Source organism: Emydura macquarii, unplaced genomic scaffold (genome assembly GCF_026122565.2).
Source record: "Emydura macquarii macquarii isolate MOO-44397 ecotype Brisbane River unplaced genomic scaffold, CSIRO-AGI_Emac_v2 contig_2676, whole genome shotgun sequence".
NCBI classification, from domain to species: Eukaryota; Metazoa; Chordata; order Testudines; family Chelidae; genus Emydura; species Emydura macquarii.
This window is the reverse complement of record NW_027132813.1, coordinates 28,799,719-28,816,004: the sequence shown is the minus strand read 5'-3', so window position 1 is coordinate 28,816,004 and position 16,286 is coordinate 28,799,719. Positions and strand designations below refer to the sequence as shown.

Sequence of the window (16,286 nt, the reverse complement as noted above, 5' to 3'; positions counted from 1 at the left end):
TGAAAGAGACAACTTTCAATCTCCAGAGAGCTCTTCTTCAGGTCATGTCTCCTTCACCAACTGAAGTTGGTCCAATAAAAGATATTACCTCACTCATCTTCTCTCTCTCACATTCTGGGCTACATTGAAAATGGTTATTACAACACTGCAAACTATCTTGACTTGGCATACGTTTTAATATCCTTCCACACACAAAGCACGATTCAAGTCTACCTGATGTGTGAATGAGGATTAAAAAATGGCAAAAGGGATTAACCTATAGAGAGAATAGATGCAAGTCAATATTTGCATCATGAGACCAAAGTAATGAGTTTTCAAAGTCTAATGCTGCTGATAGTCTATGGGAGAATGGTACCTAAAAGTGAAGGCATTTCAGCAAAAGTATAACAGTATTCATCCTGGGGTCTGCATTAAAGGAGTGACATCCAAAATAGTTTATTTTCCCCTGTCCTTTTTTTATGAGTGAATGACAGGTCTATGACTATCTTTCTTTTCTTCAGATAGTCAGAAGATCTATGAATACTGATGAAGAGAACCATTGTGCAAGTTCACAGTGCTGAATCGCCTCCAACAAAGGTACCTTTACTCTAATGAGCAGATTGTTTAAAAATAATCTACTGCCCATCACACCCCTGACATACTGTAGTAGCTCGCATTATGCATTGCTCTTGGCCAGGCTACATCAAAACCTATTTTTAAAAAAAATCAAAGAACAAAAGATGCTGTGCAGTTGCAAATTGCTGTGAGCCTGAAGCAAATAAAAGGAAGTGGTGACATTACTAGTTATGCATACCCTTATGCAAATTCAGTTCTGTACCTTATCCATTATCAATTGTAAACATATATCCTTGAATTTAAATGCAGAATATCTAAGACTGAGTGACATGAACAAAATCTCCTCCACCTGTTCCATTTGTAAATTTGGAATTTATGGATAGATTTCTATCAGACTCCAGTGCTATTCGCTAGATATAAAGCTGCATCAAAAATGGTGGTGGAGGTATAGGAGTGCCGTGACTCTTGTACGAACACAAAAGTTAAATTAACAATAAAAGCTCAAACTCTTGTCCATACACATAATTATATTATTTATTAACAAATATCTCTGCGAAGACTTCCGTAGCCAGGCAACTTACATTGGTTCTTAAGAGCATAATACTCTTTCACTTGTAAGAGAAGCAGTGAAGATAAAAGGCAAGTCTTTAGACCAAAGCATAATGTACTCCACATGATAAGGTATACACAGTGAAATGGCTGTCTTTGTAGAAACCTTCTGTGCACCTCAGCCATTATTGTAGCTCCAGTGTGTATTTTTAGTATAAATGGGAGCATTTTAAAAAGGGCTGCTCTCTATAAAACCACTTTTCCTGACTTTGAGACAATTTTTGTGGATGTCAGTCTTATTCCCTGTAGTGCAAGTTCCTTAATCTAGAAATACATATGTTGCCCTAAATCAAATCTTCTGTTCCCTGAAATTCCCACTGGTGAAATAAATATTATGGACTGTGTGTGGTATTCTTCTTTTTTGGATAAAACCCACATGGATTTCAATAGGAATTTTGAATAAGGACCGCACAACCTGATCATGTGTCTGTGAGTTCAAACTAAACTACAGCCTATAAAGGAGAGATTTAAATGTATGGCCAACTTCCTTTTTCAGTTACAGATGGCATATTCTATGAAACTATGTACACTGAAGACTTCAAGGTTTTGATATCACCGATTTCTACTTTCCCAAAAGGGAAAGAAAGCAAAAGGGATGGGGGTGAGGTGAAAAACTTATGGGAACCACTTGTAAAATGGGCTTATAAAAAATACACAAAGCGAAGATAGACATTACCACTAGCAAACCTGTTGTACAGAGGAAGTTATAATTATAATCTAAAAAATTACATTTTGCTTTTTTTAGGGATTTGTGTGTGGTATTTTTACTGAAATTTTTTTCTTCCTTGCTTGTTTCATTTTTTTTAAAGTGAAATAATAGCTGACACTGAGCTATAGACAAATTGGCTATGGTATTTTGAAAGAATACGTGGAGAGCAAGAAAATTTCTGTAAGGAAAGACCGAGTATGCTCCTCAAGCAATGAGCAAGAATAGGAGGGCAATATGTGCCAAAAGAGTTAAAATGGCCTGTCTCGATCCTTGCATAGAGTCCAGGGGAACTAGATTATTGTTCTTTCACTCAGACGCCCAGGTGATAGGCTTTTTAGAAATTCAATAGATTAGATCCCACTGGCTATACAACATGTGGCTGACAACAGCTTTCCCAAGTTGAAAGCAGGTAGCCTCATAGGATATGTCTTCACTACAGCATTAGCTCAGGGCATAGCCTGGTTGGTCACCCTAATCCCTCTTCCACCACCCAAAAAAAACTTCTAGCCTGGGCTTGAGGGTGCTTTATGCTCGGGTTAACAAGTCCAGCTGAGAGTATGGGCTTTGAGCTTGGGTTTCCCTTCAGTCCAAGGTGGCAACCCACCTACTTTGCAATGAAAATGCAGACTAATTAAACACAGATGCTGTTAGTCCTCCAATCCTATCCCACTATACTACTTAGGCTGTACTGTCTTGTCTACTTTCTCCCTTCTTTGGCACTGCATTTTTAATCTCAGGGTTGCCTGCTCCATTTCTGCTGAGCTTCCACAGCATTTGAATGGAGATGCTGTCCTAAGAAATCCTACTCCCATGCTGCCAGTTTGTCTGAAGCTGACATCTGCCTTTTAATAAATCTGTGACGTGATATCATTAAGAAGCATGACTTGCGGAAATGTACCCAAAATTTGTCATGTTTAGTGGACAGGAAAGAAATGGAGAGGTAGAGAAATCAGCTATGCATCACTTTGTAGTTTGCAAACTGAACTCCTTAATGACATGGTCATTAAAAGTCCTTGCTGCCAAATGCAGCTTTAGGAGAGAGCCTCTGAGCATCACATGAGTTTACCAAATCTCAATGGCTCTAGCATCACAAAAGTCTGTCTGTTTTAGGCATGTGCCTCTCACCAGGTAGTCAGAGTGCATCTAATTTCTAGTAAATTGATACATAAGTGAGTGGTACTAAAAACCTACAGCACATTGTGTAGTAAGCCAGTTTCATTGCTTCGATATAGCTGCAATAGCTCTGACTCGCAAGGTGGAGAAAACTGCTGGAGCAATTTAAGTGAAGAAGTGGCTATCAGCCTTGTTGGGGAGAAGTACCAACAGGTTCTCACTCAACATTGCATAATATGTCTTAAATCTACTTTTTCAAAAAATAGTTTATAACTAATGACTCATGGGCATAATTTCAGGATTTGTAAGATAATGTATTTTCAAGATAGACAGGAATAGGAGAAGATGAGTCAAGACAGTGTCCAGGCAGCTAAAGATCACCTTTTAATTATCAATAGATTTATAAGTAAGGATATGATTTGGTCATGGAGGTCACAGATTCTGTGACTTTCTGGGACCTCTGTAATTTCTGGGGCAAGGCTGGAGGAGCTGCCGCCTGAGCAGCTGATCAGCCCAAGGCCAAGCCCGAGGAGCAGGGCTCGAACAACTGGAAGCTCTAGCAGCTCTGTTTTTCCTCCTCCCACAGAGTATTTTTAGTGACAGGTTGCAGCTTCTGTGAATTTTTGTGCATTGCCTGGGACCTGTTCCTGACTTTTACTGAAAACATCAGTGACAGAATCTTAATTTTACTTATAAGTAACCAAAAAAAAAAAAAGAAGAGGAGGAGGAAGAAGAGTACCTCTTCAGAAGGCTGTAACTGGCCTAGGAAATGGTCGTGAGAGAGAAAGAGACAGTGCTCTTATGAGGTCATTAGCAGGATGCCAAGTTTGCTAAAAGGATTACTAAAATTGACCTACTTTTGAAGTGAAATGGTGGATTCATAGAAACCCAGGTTGATTTAAGGTTTTGAACTGAAACCACATATTTGGAGGAAATATTATTTTGCGGTTTTGTATTAATGAATTCCTGAAACACAGTGACACACACAAGATACTGCAAACTCAGACTGAATGAAATAACAATAAAATTGCAAACAAGGCACTAAAGCAAACCCATCAAGTTTTATGCAACTGTGATGTATGAATCTCTCCAATAAAAATACATGAAAATGTACACTAGATCACTTGAAAAGCTGATGAACTTTAGTGATCATTTTTGACAAACTTGGTCTGAAATTCATATAAAACAGATTTAAAACCCTTAGCTTTTTTCAAAGCTGAAATTCTCATGTAATCACCTGACTCCAGGAGCTGGGGTTTTAAGGAAAACACCAAATATCATGAGACTTGCAATGACATTGTGAAAGTTGGTAACACTGTAGTAATCAGAAACAGAACTGAAAAAATCATAGCTGTTTTCAGCCAGTTTCCTTCTCACTCCTGATAGTAACAATGAAAACTAAGAAAATACTTTATTTGCTTGTACTATTAAGCTGTGGTGTTAGCACATAATGGATGTAACTGAGGTGACCCTTGTGTTATATTTTGGAACTGATTTTCTACTCTATTACACTAGGGTACTAGACCTGAGAATCAAGCCAACTGTGTGTCTCTGAGATCCGTCTCTCTGGAAAGCATTGGACAAAGGAGACGTGCTTGACGACAAGGTTTTTCTAATACATTTGTAATAAACTTATTTTATGTTATATTCCCAGAAGAAAAAAGGAAAAGCTTCATCAACATTAGACTAACTCAGTATGTGGTAACTGTTACGCAGAGGGAACATGGAACACTGACATTAGCTTACCCTCATTCTTCAATATAAGAGCATATTCCCTTACAGCCCAAAATATACTCACCAGAGGCCAAATTCTTCTCATGCCATATATTTCAATGGCAGCACTGTGTATGTTTATCAAAGGGCAGAAGCTGCCCGTAGAGAAGATACAACTTCCTCTGGCACTTAAGCTTTTAAAGACCACTGGATCTAGTTGTATAATTAACACTTCTCTGGTGAATAAAACGTTGCAACAAAGACATATGTTTAGTTTCTTGGAGCTAATCTTATTATCACTCTTCTGGAGCATCTAAGCAATGTAAAAAGCAACAAGACCATATTGCCTGTGGCTAAGTGTTTTACCACAGATGGACTTCGCAGCATCTGGAATCATGCTGTCAGAAACAAAGACACAGGAGTTTATTCTAACCTCTTAACTTCAGAAGCTCAAGGGAGGAATAATCTAAAACAAAGCGCTCACTATTTTGTGATCCAGAATTCCTGTGTAAATGGGCCACTGCCTTCTAAGGCTGGATTGACTGAATTCCAATACTTTCCTCACCAGAAAGCTACATACAGATCAGAATAATACAGACTAAGGGCAGGAAGCAACAACATGTTCATAATTTGTTACATACTTGAAATATGCAGTGTATAGTGCAAACAGACTACCTTTGATTTTAAGAACAGTTGACATTGTTTATATGTGGGGACTCATCAGGTAATCAGTTGGCACTTTAAATCCTAGCATCAGGTAGGAACTGTCCAAAAAAACCCTTCCCACTCTTTCCTTAGTATAAAGAGGGTTTACCTCCTGTGACTAACTGATTTTTGAATCAGCTTGCAGGGACATGAAAGACTAAAAAATAAAATATGAATAGAAGTTTTAATGTCCCAAAATGGGGGGGATAGTACAAACCTTAAGTAGACTTAACAACATTATAAATATTGAAAGAAGTGTTCTCTCTTCCATACCTTAATGAAGCTGAAGCAGATGAAATATAGAAAACATTATTCATAGAAAATGATATTCAAATGTGACAGGAGAAAAATTTATCACGTATCTAAAGGAAGACAGATGTTTAAATGAAAGGTGCATGAGATCGCTAAGGACAAGCTATAGAGACAGAAGTGATTTAGCAGTCCCTCGTTTTGTTTGTTTTTTTGTTGCTCATCCAATGTTTCGGCTTTTTGGCCAGCTCCTCAGTGGATGGAAATCATGGTAGCTCCAGATTGCACCAGCTGACGGTTTGGCCTGTTATGTACAGTGTCTTATGACTGTTTCAAAGGCAATATAAACATTAAAATAATGTAAAATATGAAAATTTGCATTCAGCTAAAAGGCACATGGGATCAAACAAATTTACCTAACCAAACATATGTGTGATCAAAAAGATGAGAAATACATTTTCCAGAATTAATTGGGTTCAGGAAAATGTCATAATGCCTCACAAATACACAGAACTGCCTGGTCTTAAAATCAAAAGTGACCAGGAGAAGATGTACATATCATTTTCACCATCTTCTAGTGCCTTGAAACTCAAAGCTGAACACTTGTTCATGAATCTCAAGGTCTCCATTAGTGTTATAAGTAGAACAGGATTTGCATTTTTTTACTAATTTTTTTTTTGTCAAAAATGCTGATTTGTCAAAACCAAAACTATTTGCAAAAAACGGATCAGGTTCAAGGAATTTCCAAACTTGAAAAAACATTTAGGGGAAAAACTATTGAAATTATCTAAAGGTTTTTTTTTCAATATGAAAAATTCTGGTTCTCCAGTTCAAAATGAAAAAGTCATTTTGAAATTTAAGCTAATTAGGCTGTACAAAAGTCAAAATTGAAACCAAATGTTTCAGTAGACCCAAAATGAGGGGAAAAAATCATTTTTTCAGTTCATAACTATTTTCAAAATTTCAGCTGACTGTGTGATTTGGGACAGGAAAAATTCTGAACTCTCAGATGTTTGCAGGATAAGAAAACTACTTTTTGACCAGCTCAGGAGACAAGGTCATGTAGTTTTTACCGTGAGGTGCTAGGCAACGTCAACTATAGGCAGGGGTATAGTGCCGACCTTGTTAACCTTGCAGTAAAAACTACCACACCTTGTGTCCACAATGGTTTTATGGTGAGATAGCTAATGTATCCTGAGATAAAAACCCCCTTTTTTTTTTTTTTTTTTTTTTTTTTTTTTTTTGGGCAGTGAAGGCACCGGCTTGGTATATTTCTCTAGGCAGGAGAAAACGCATACCCTTCGTTACATAAAATAGTGTAGGATCACAGTCCAAGGCCTCTAGTGTGACTCTTAGCCACATCCCTACAGTGGGAGCTATTCTACCCTCATATAGAACAAAGTATTTCCCAGAGCTACCAGGCTACAGAGGGAAAGGCAAAGTTGCTGTGAAACTCTGTGTGGGGACATAGTATTTGCTCTTGTGCCCCAGCTCTGCTGAATGGTAAAGAGCAGATGGAACAACAGTTCTGCATCCTCCCTGCCCGTTTTGAGTGATCAGCACCCCAGGGTATGTCTACACTGCAATTAGGCACCCACGGCTGGCCCTTGCCAGCTGGTTCGGGTAAGAGGCTATTTAATTGCAGGGTAGACATTTCGGCTAGGGCTGCAGCCCAAGCTCTGGACCCTTCAACCTTGCAGGGTCCTGGAGCCTAGGCTCAGCCCAAGGCTGAATGTCTACACTGCAATTAAACAGCCCCTGAGCCCAAGGCTTCTGGTGCACTGCCTCTCCCTTGCATATCCATTTGGGCAGATAACTATAAACTGGCCCCAACTGAGTTGGCAAGTCTGCATGTGCTATATTGGTAGCCAGTATGTTAGACCTGCCTCTCCTAAATCTCAATCCATGAGCAATGAAAGTAGATACTGTGAAATGGAACAGTGCAAGTAGACTGTGTTTGTTATGTAGGTAATTAACCTTCTCTTTATTAAGCTATATAAATGGAGCTTCTATCAAACATGTTTTCTAAACCTTTAATTACTCTCATGCCCTTTGCTGAACCCTCTCCAATTTATCAGCATCCTTCCTATAGTGTGGACACCAGAACTGGACAAAGTATTCCAATAGCTTTCACACCAGTGCCAATATAGAGTAAAATAACCTCTCTACTCCTACTTGAGATTCCCCTGCTTATGCATCCAAAGATTGCATTAGCCCTTTTGGCCACAGCGTTGCACAGGGAGCTCATGTTCAGCTGATTATCCACCATGATGCCCATAACTTTTTTGCTTCGCAGGACAGAGTCCTCCATTCCATAAGCATGGCCTACATTCCTCATTCCCAGATGTATGCATTTACATTTGGCTGTATTAAAAATCATATTGTTTGCCTGAGGCCAATTTACCAAGCCATCCAGCTTGCGCTACATCAGTGACCTGTACTCTTCATTATTTACATTCCCCTCACCCCAATTTGTGTCATCTACAAACTTTACCAGTAATGATTTTTATGTATTATTTAACATTAAACTTAAATGTTCCAAAAATAAGTCTTCCTTGGGTTTTGTTGGTTTGGCTAAGGAGTCAGCTCTGACCAGCATGCATAATGTTAGTTATTTCAGGGGAAACGGAGGATAGTGCAGAATTATGGGCCATAGTTTTAGCTGGTTAACATTAGCTGCTGTCAATTCATGTAGCTGCGTTACCTTCAATGGAGCTCCATCAGCTCTAGATCTGGGCCATATGAGTTTTGATCATGGCTGTAGGCTTATTTTCAGCTACATCACTTGTTAAGCGTTAGATTCTGGAACTCTTACTCATGTTGGTGAGCACTTACACGTGTAGTGTTATCAATATTTCCTTCAATAGAACTACTTGTGTGAGTAGTAAGTGTTCATTATTAGTAGTAAGCGTTTCACAACTGGGCCCTTTCCCTCTAGTAAAGAAATGAAGCCCCATAGCCAGCATTGTGAGAGGTCTGTTTCTAGAAACTCTGGAGCAGACAGGTCCTGACGGGGTGCTAAAAGCAGCAGCCTTTGCCTTCACTATGTTACATCTGATACGAAGCAAATGGCCTGTGACATGCTAAAGTAAGCAATTATGGACACCTCCATAATAGAGTGACTATGGGAATGCTGGGAGCACAGCATTGCTAAATACCTTTGCATGATGGAAGGAGCAGACCTCACATCCCATAATATATTTCATATATCCCCATCATTTTTGAGCCTTCCATTTATTACTCGTTCTTCTGACCCTTTCTCAACTGTTTTCCTCATACTTCCCGCAATAGCTGGTGTACAAACTGATATCCCTGCAATATATGTGGAAGAGACGCTTTCTGACTCTCCTAGAGCAGGGTTGTTTTCCTTGGCTTCTGCTGATTCTCTTCCACTGCTGCTTCCTCAGCTCCTTCCAATGCTGGCATTTATAGGATGAGCTCCCAGCCAGCCAGATTCTCAGCTGGTGTGGCTATCAACTTCCGCAAGCATTCTGTTGCCAGGCATTTCCCGCTGCTGGCTCCTTCTAGATCTGTGCTTTATCAATGATGTCCCTGAGTGACTGAGTGACTTTTCCTTGGCTGGTATTTGTTCTTCCTGCTGACCTCAGCCCCCTCCCTCTCCACTTGCTGATAGTCAGTGATGACAGCCAGTATGATTTGTATGTTGAGCAGTTTCCATTGTTTGGAGCACAGTTATGTAATATATAGCTGTATCTAAACTAGGGAATTGGGAAGGGGGAAGGATTGACCAGTAATACCAACCATTCACCTGAAGAATATGTTTAATTAACATGTTGGTAAAAGCTCTGGAAACACCAAAGCATTTTCTATGTTAGGTCATCCCCCAGAGTTAACTCTAGCTCAGATGAAATGGTGGGAAATTTATTTTTTCTTAAAATCCCCTGTGTAGACAAGGTTTATTCTTCCTCAGAGGATGGTATAATCAAATAGAGAAATATAAAAAGTGGCAGAGTAGGATTGCAGAGATTTGTGTGAACATTTTCTTAAATTGCAAATTGCTTGGGTTCAGATCTACTGCTGCCTAAGTATTTCTGAATTTTGGTTCAAATTAGCACAGTGTTTCGCAGAAAAACTCAATCAAAAGCTTAGATTTTTCACTTGTTTCATGTAGAAATAATCCACTTCCACTAATTTTACTTTATTTTGTTGCAAGACCATATCAACCCCGATGTGATCAAAAGGTACGTGAAGCTTAGCCAGCTTTTAAACATACTTTTGATTTTGTAAAAAAATATACAAACCATATGAGCTTTCATAGATTATAAGGCCAGAAGGAACCATTACAATTATCCATTCTGATCTTCTGCATAACACAGCCCAAAGAATTTCACCCCGTAATTACCATATCAAGCCCATAAGCTATACGTCATTTTGTGTTTTCTTGCAGAGGTCTACTACACCAGTTAGTATTCAAAGGAATTTGAAGGATTTGTGTGTGCTGTTGCTATGTCAGCCTCTGCCAAGTAAAACATTAAATAAATGTCAAAATATTTGAATCCAAAATATGGAGCCCATTTTTTCCCTTTAGGGCATCATCTTCTTCTTTCTCCAGACTGGCTCTTACCCAGGCCAATCTTGATGTGGGAACTTAAATTAAACTTGTATTTTATTTCTCTCTCTCCAGATCTTTAGGTTTTTATTATTATTTCAAAGCCATATTGAAAAGACAACAAAGTCTAGACAGAGTGAATATGCAGAGACTGTTTCTCCATTGCTTCATATCTAGCGTGGTCATTTGTATCTCTGCAAAGTGGCTATAAAATGATATCATTCTGATCTGATAGCACTTTGCAGCCACCTTTACAGTGGTGTAGATGACCATACAGGATGCAGGGCAGTGGAGAATCAGGCTTTTTTCGTTAATGCTCTGTCTTTGTCTTTTCAGTACACTGTTAACAACTGATATCTTTTCAGCAGTATCCTGGGAAACAAACTGGCAAAACTGATATGTGTTTTACCCAAACAGCTATCCAAAAAAACAGGATCAATTTTAAAATGTAGTAATTTTGTATTTCAGATTCATACACAGTCATTAAATGAATGTATGGGCTGGATTCTGCTCTGTTGAACCATTTTTTACACTGTTATAGTTCCATCAGCTTCAGTGGAGTTACTCCTGACTTACACCTGTGTAAGTAAAAGGGGAGTCAGGCCCTATATTTTTATAAAAGAATTATAAAACATCCAACTTCCTTGTGTCTTGATCATTCTTATTGTAAGAGGTGGTTAAAAAAAGAGGAGGCTCTCTCTGACAAGCAAATGCTGCATCTGAGCTGAATTTCCCAGGGTAAATAAATTAAAAAAAAAAAAAAAAAGATCAAAGAGATGGTTAAATATTAAATAGTTACTTTCACAGCCTCAAGGACAAGCCCAGTGAAACTTTAGCAAGCCACTGGGGTAAGTTATGCTACTTGGTATGCAGTTTAGTATTTACCAGTTACTATTCAATCAGATATCTGTATGAAAGGTACCCTGCAAATCTTAACATGATGGCTTGGTTGAAATGAATACTAACATGGCATCATATGGTAACTTTCATTAGATTCTTTCACTGAGAACAACATTGAAACAAGGCTAGCTGATGAAATAAGCCAAGACATCTCAGGTAAGGAATCAGATTTACAGTAAGCAAAATCAGGTGCAGGTGGGATGTGATAAATTCTTCAATTCATCATCAGTAATAGAAGAAATCAGAAAGAGAATCTCATTTGAAAGATTCTACAGAATATTTATCCACGCAAAGTGACCTTGTAATCCATTAGTCATTAATCTGATAGCAAAGAACATGAATGCCACCCTGTGGTTACTGATAGAAATTATGGTTAATGTAACATAATTTTTCATAATTAAAAAGTAATTAACTCATTCTCATTGCTTACAGCGAATGTTTGTCATGTGCCATTCTTTTTATATATACAAATTCCAAAAATAAATGGTCACAAAAATATTGAATATTTCTAAAAGAGAATGTGGGTAGAAATAAAATAATCTAACACTAGAGTAGTTAACCTGAACAAGTATGAATTTATTTTTTTCTCAGATTTGAAAAACCCTTCATTTCATAATGCCAATTAACAAAATAGTGATTTTTAATTATTATTGTGTTAGATATACAAAGTGCAAATTAAATGTATCGCGCACACACACACTCTACATTAAAATAATATTATTAAAGTTGTAATATCAAGCACTGAAAGGTTATATAATGCCAGAATTAAGGTTGCCTGTGCAACCTTAATTTGCCCCCTTGTGAGTATGCATTATCATATAATCTTCAATTACATGATCATGTACGATTTTTTCCACAAGACCCCTGCCTCATTCAGTACACAGAATGTATTTGCTCTGGGGATGAATTAGGGCTGTGTAGTAAAGGAGGCTGTTGTTTTTAGAAATCTTTGTTTTATTTGTTGCAGAAGTTGGAAAGTGTGTAGTAAATGAGGCAAGGGGTACAAAGTAGAGAGAATAGTCTCATGATGTGATAAGGTCTTCTGTGGCCAGTGGCCTAGTGGCTAGATCACTTGTCTTTCAGTCGGTAAGGCCAGAAGAGCATGGTAGGGGGTAGCAGGCCCTCCCTCTCCACTAGGACCCAGCCCAGGGCTCTGTATAGGTCAACCTTTAAACAGGGGAGATTGGTCTCTCTCCCAGTGGGGGAAAGGAGAGGGGTCAAGACCCACTTCCCTAGGCTACTGCCTACGAGTCTCTTTATTTAGAGCATGGCCCCGCAACTCCAGTTGCCCCACAGCTGGGGCTTATTTGCAGGCTCCCCTTGGCAGGGGAGCCCTTACTTACTGCAAGTGGCTGTGCTGGCAGGCCACTGATCTATCCCCTCAGGTGGGCAGACGGAGAGGTCCAAATTCCTCATCAGCCAGCCCCCAAATGAGCCAGGCTCCCTTCTTTTCTCTCCCCTCCAGGCCTGGCATTAGCTGCAAGTATAGTGGGGTGGGGTTGGCCAAACCCAAAGGTTTTCTTTAACCCCCACTTTGCCAGACAGCAGTTTCTCTGTTCCCTCACACATGGTTAAAACAATTGAATGCTGAGCCTGGAGAATTGAGTCCATCTCTGCCTCTCTCGCAGAATTCCAGTGTGATGTTGGGCAAGTACAATAGCCTCCAGGTCACCTGGTCCTTAGATGACAGGCCATCTAGCAACAAAGTTAGCAGAGGAGACCTATAGGGAGGACCCTGCAGGAGATTCAGGGACAGGGAAAAGAATCTGGAAGGGTGCTCTCCACTCCAGCTTGGCAGGAAACCTGGTGGAGATTTCTGTGGTGTGTGTAGTGGCAAAAGCTTTATGAGGAAGACGTTTTAGGAGAGGCCAGGCAGCAGGGCCTGGCTTCTCTGTTTTGGTTTGTATTGGGCAGTATTAGTGTTGGAAAATACATCAACCCTGAAGGAAGGTACTGAAATTCTGCTGATGTTGGAGGTTATATTTGACAAATTGGCCCTTTTTACAAATGCCCAAGCACCTCAATCCTGACCTCCGACCTCCAGGGCTGAGCTTCTTTAGCAGAATGAGTTATTGCTGTAAATGGTGTGGCATTTCTGAGATGTGCAAAGGGGATGTCCAGAGGAAAATAATGAAATCATCACACTGTGATTTAATTTTACTTTGAACTGAGGCTTTCAGAGGCCAGGCTTATGCATTTAATCCAATCCACATTTAACTACTGCACATGTTAACCGATTAACCAGTTTGGACTGCATGTCTTCTTGTAGGAGCTTATGCTCATTTTTTTTGTACCTAATGTTTTTCCATCACACTGTGATTCTGCAAAGGACAGGAATAAATATAACCAGTCACCTCAAAATCAAGATCTGATGTGAAGGGCACAGACTGCGGGTGGTTAGGTCTAGAGGGGGTTCAGCACCTCCCCAATCTATCTACCAACTCACCGACTGCCTGGTTGCCTGCCCCTGCTGCACATGTGAAGCTCCAACATGACACTGTGGCAGGCACCTTGGGCCTCCTCCTAACGATGAGAGCCAAGATACTGGAGCAGAGCTGGTGCTGCCACTGCCCAGACTTGCACTTCAACCCCGAGGTCCAGTGCCATAGGACAGGACGGAGCTGGGGTAAGTGTGGGGCTGGGCTGGCTCTCTATGCAACCCCCATGGGACAAGAATCACTGCTTACTTGTGGGTTTTTTTGGCCATGTTAGATCATGATTTATACAGAGGACAGTTCGCTGACTTAACAGATCAGCAGTCGGGGTCACCAGTGTTGTCAGGTGTGGTGGCGTGTGTGTGTTCATTCAATGTGCTGCCCCAGCTCTGTGCAGATAGCCGACACAGCAGACCTTGATTGAACTGCCCAATAAATTGGCAGACATGGATTCAGTAGCGAAGGCATGTGGCCAGGTTTGTTGTCAATGAAGCACAGACTTAATGTTCTGGCTCAATGGTTACAGGTACACTGACACATGTATGCTTGCTGCAATGGACTCGGCTCAGTGAATGGAGGGACTTTTCTTTTCCCTGTAGGCCAGCCAAAGATACACCCTCTGACACTCTCTTTTATACATTGATACAAACAAGTTACATATTGCCCCTCTGGCATGGTTAGTTACCACCTTGGTTATCTACCTTGGTTCAATCAAAACATCTCTAGCCATCACACTGTAATCCTGACCTTATCTTTAGGAAGGGTCAGTGTGTCTTCGTTATCTTAGCAGAGTGTACTTGTACCGTACTTGGTATCAGGGTGTTCTGGTACCTTTCCAGAATGTGTTCGCCTGAGTATCTTGTGCCTAGCGCTTCTTAGGAATGCATGTGCTTTTTTCAATCCCAGCCCTGTTCTTGCCAGATTCTGTGAACTTGCAAGCAGGCTTGTTTTATAACAGGGCCTGATTCTTGCTAACTTTTGCTTTATGTCAGCAGGGCTTGACTACTACTTTAGTTCAGGCCTCAGGCTTCATACCTGGCCTTTCATACTAGCTTCATGTCTCAGGCTCTCACTTTCTATTACACCTGAGTTGAGTGTGGGGTGGGCATGGTCTCCGTCCCCATGTACCCAGGCCTTCCCTCTGCACTGGGCTGGGATAGAGCCACAGGACAGGAGCTGCTGCTGCCTAGGGTGAGTCCGGGACAGGCTCATTTTCCAACACACCCACCTATCTTCCCCCCCTGGACCTCCCCTCCACACCTGGTCAGAGTAGGGCCAGACCCAAGCCCCTCACAAACAATATTTTCACCCTCCAGCTATGGTGAATATAACAACTACAGCACAATGTTACCATAGTAACCAAAGCTCTAAAGTGATCTAATCTACTGCTAAATTTCAGCTTTGAGATGAATAAAATCAACATAAGACAAGAAATATGTAAATTGAGAAAGACAACTAGAATAGTTTGGGTGAGATGTTATGGCTGCATCCCAAACTTATGTCACAAAATAAACCTCATAATATATATGAGAGGGAATTTTTAGGCATTTGAGTCAGACATTCAGTACACTTCTGTTTCTAATTTTGATTTAAAATTAATAAATTGTACATTTAGAACAAATACATATCTATCTTAGGCATCCCCTTAGGGTGCTTCACAGTCGTAAATGTATTTGCCTCAGAGTACCTTCATGAGGTAGGGATGTGCTTTTATCCCCATTGTACAGCTGGGGAACTGAGACACAGAGGCTAAAGCCCAGATTAATGAAGATTATTTAGACGTTGCACCACTCAGTGAGGTATGGTCTAAATCATGTACACACCATTTTCAAAAAGGACTTAAGCACTTGGGGCTAGATTCCAAAAAGACTTAGGCACCACTAATTGCCTCTTTAAGGTCCTAAATCCAACATTTAGGCACCACTGAAATCCTCAGAACCCCTGCTTAGCTGCCACCTGACCCTGTAAGCATCTCAGTTCTCTAGGGACCTAAGTTTCTGCTGGTTAAGTCTCTGTGTCACCTATGCTTCTGTCAGATGGCTATGCACATACCTACTAAGTCCTAATGCCACCAACCCCCTAGCTCACGGCAAAACCCCATTGGGATTTTTGCAATTCAATAGACATGCTCAGGGAATGCCTAACTCACACAAAACACTGCTGGGGAAATCAGGTCAGGAATATTTGGGACTGGGAAGGGCATGCTTGCATTAGAATACCAATTACTTCCATTGTTAGGACACTCACTTGGGGTGTGGAAGACCCAGTTTGGACTTTCTGACTTGCAACAGTGACATGTACCTGATTCTTGCACATCCCAGGTGACTTCCCAAAGCACCAGGCTGTAGGTTGTTCTGGGGTGGGGACTCTCTCAATCTCTTCTGTTGGATCTGTTCCACTTTGTATAAATAATTAAATATTAGTTGGAGCAGGGACTATATCCTAATTCTCCCACGAGTGCCCTCCCTATCAGGCTATAGAGTCAATCTCTTGCTTTTTCTCTTTTTTCTCTGGCTCAGTGAACACAAAATGAAACAGCTTCAACAGAAGATATTGAGATTCACCCCAATAGCTCAGTGGTTAGGGCACTCTCTTAGAAAGTGGGAGACCGATTCACACATGGTACATTCAACACCACTCTTTCCTGAATGCTGGCAATTTACAGTTCATGGGCCAAATTCTGCTCTCCGCTACATTGGTGTAGCTATTCTCTTGCAAAATGTTCCCA

At 40.4% G+C, this 16,286-nt stretch overlaps 1 long non-coding RNA gene across 5 annotated transcripts in view; it reads left to right on the top strand.

Moving 5' to 3' along the window:
- Positions 1 to 6,109, top strand: part of LOC137164549 (uncharacterized) — a 201,797-nt gene extending 195,688 nt beyond the window's left edge. For all 5 annotated transcript variants that reach the window (XR_010923098.1, XR_010923097.1, XR_010923095.1 and 2 more), the window contains 2 exons: positions 501 to 576; positions 4,502 to 6,109. This is a non-coding gene — a long non-coding RNA (uncharacterized lncRNA). The remainder of the gene's footprint in view (positions 1 to 500; positions 577 to 4,501) is intronic.
- Positions 6,110 to 16,286: the final 10,177 nt, after the last annotated feature.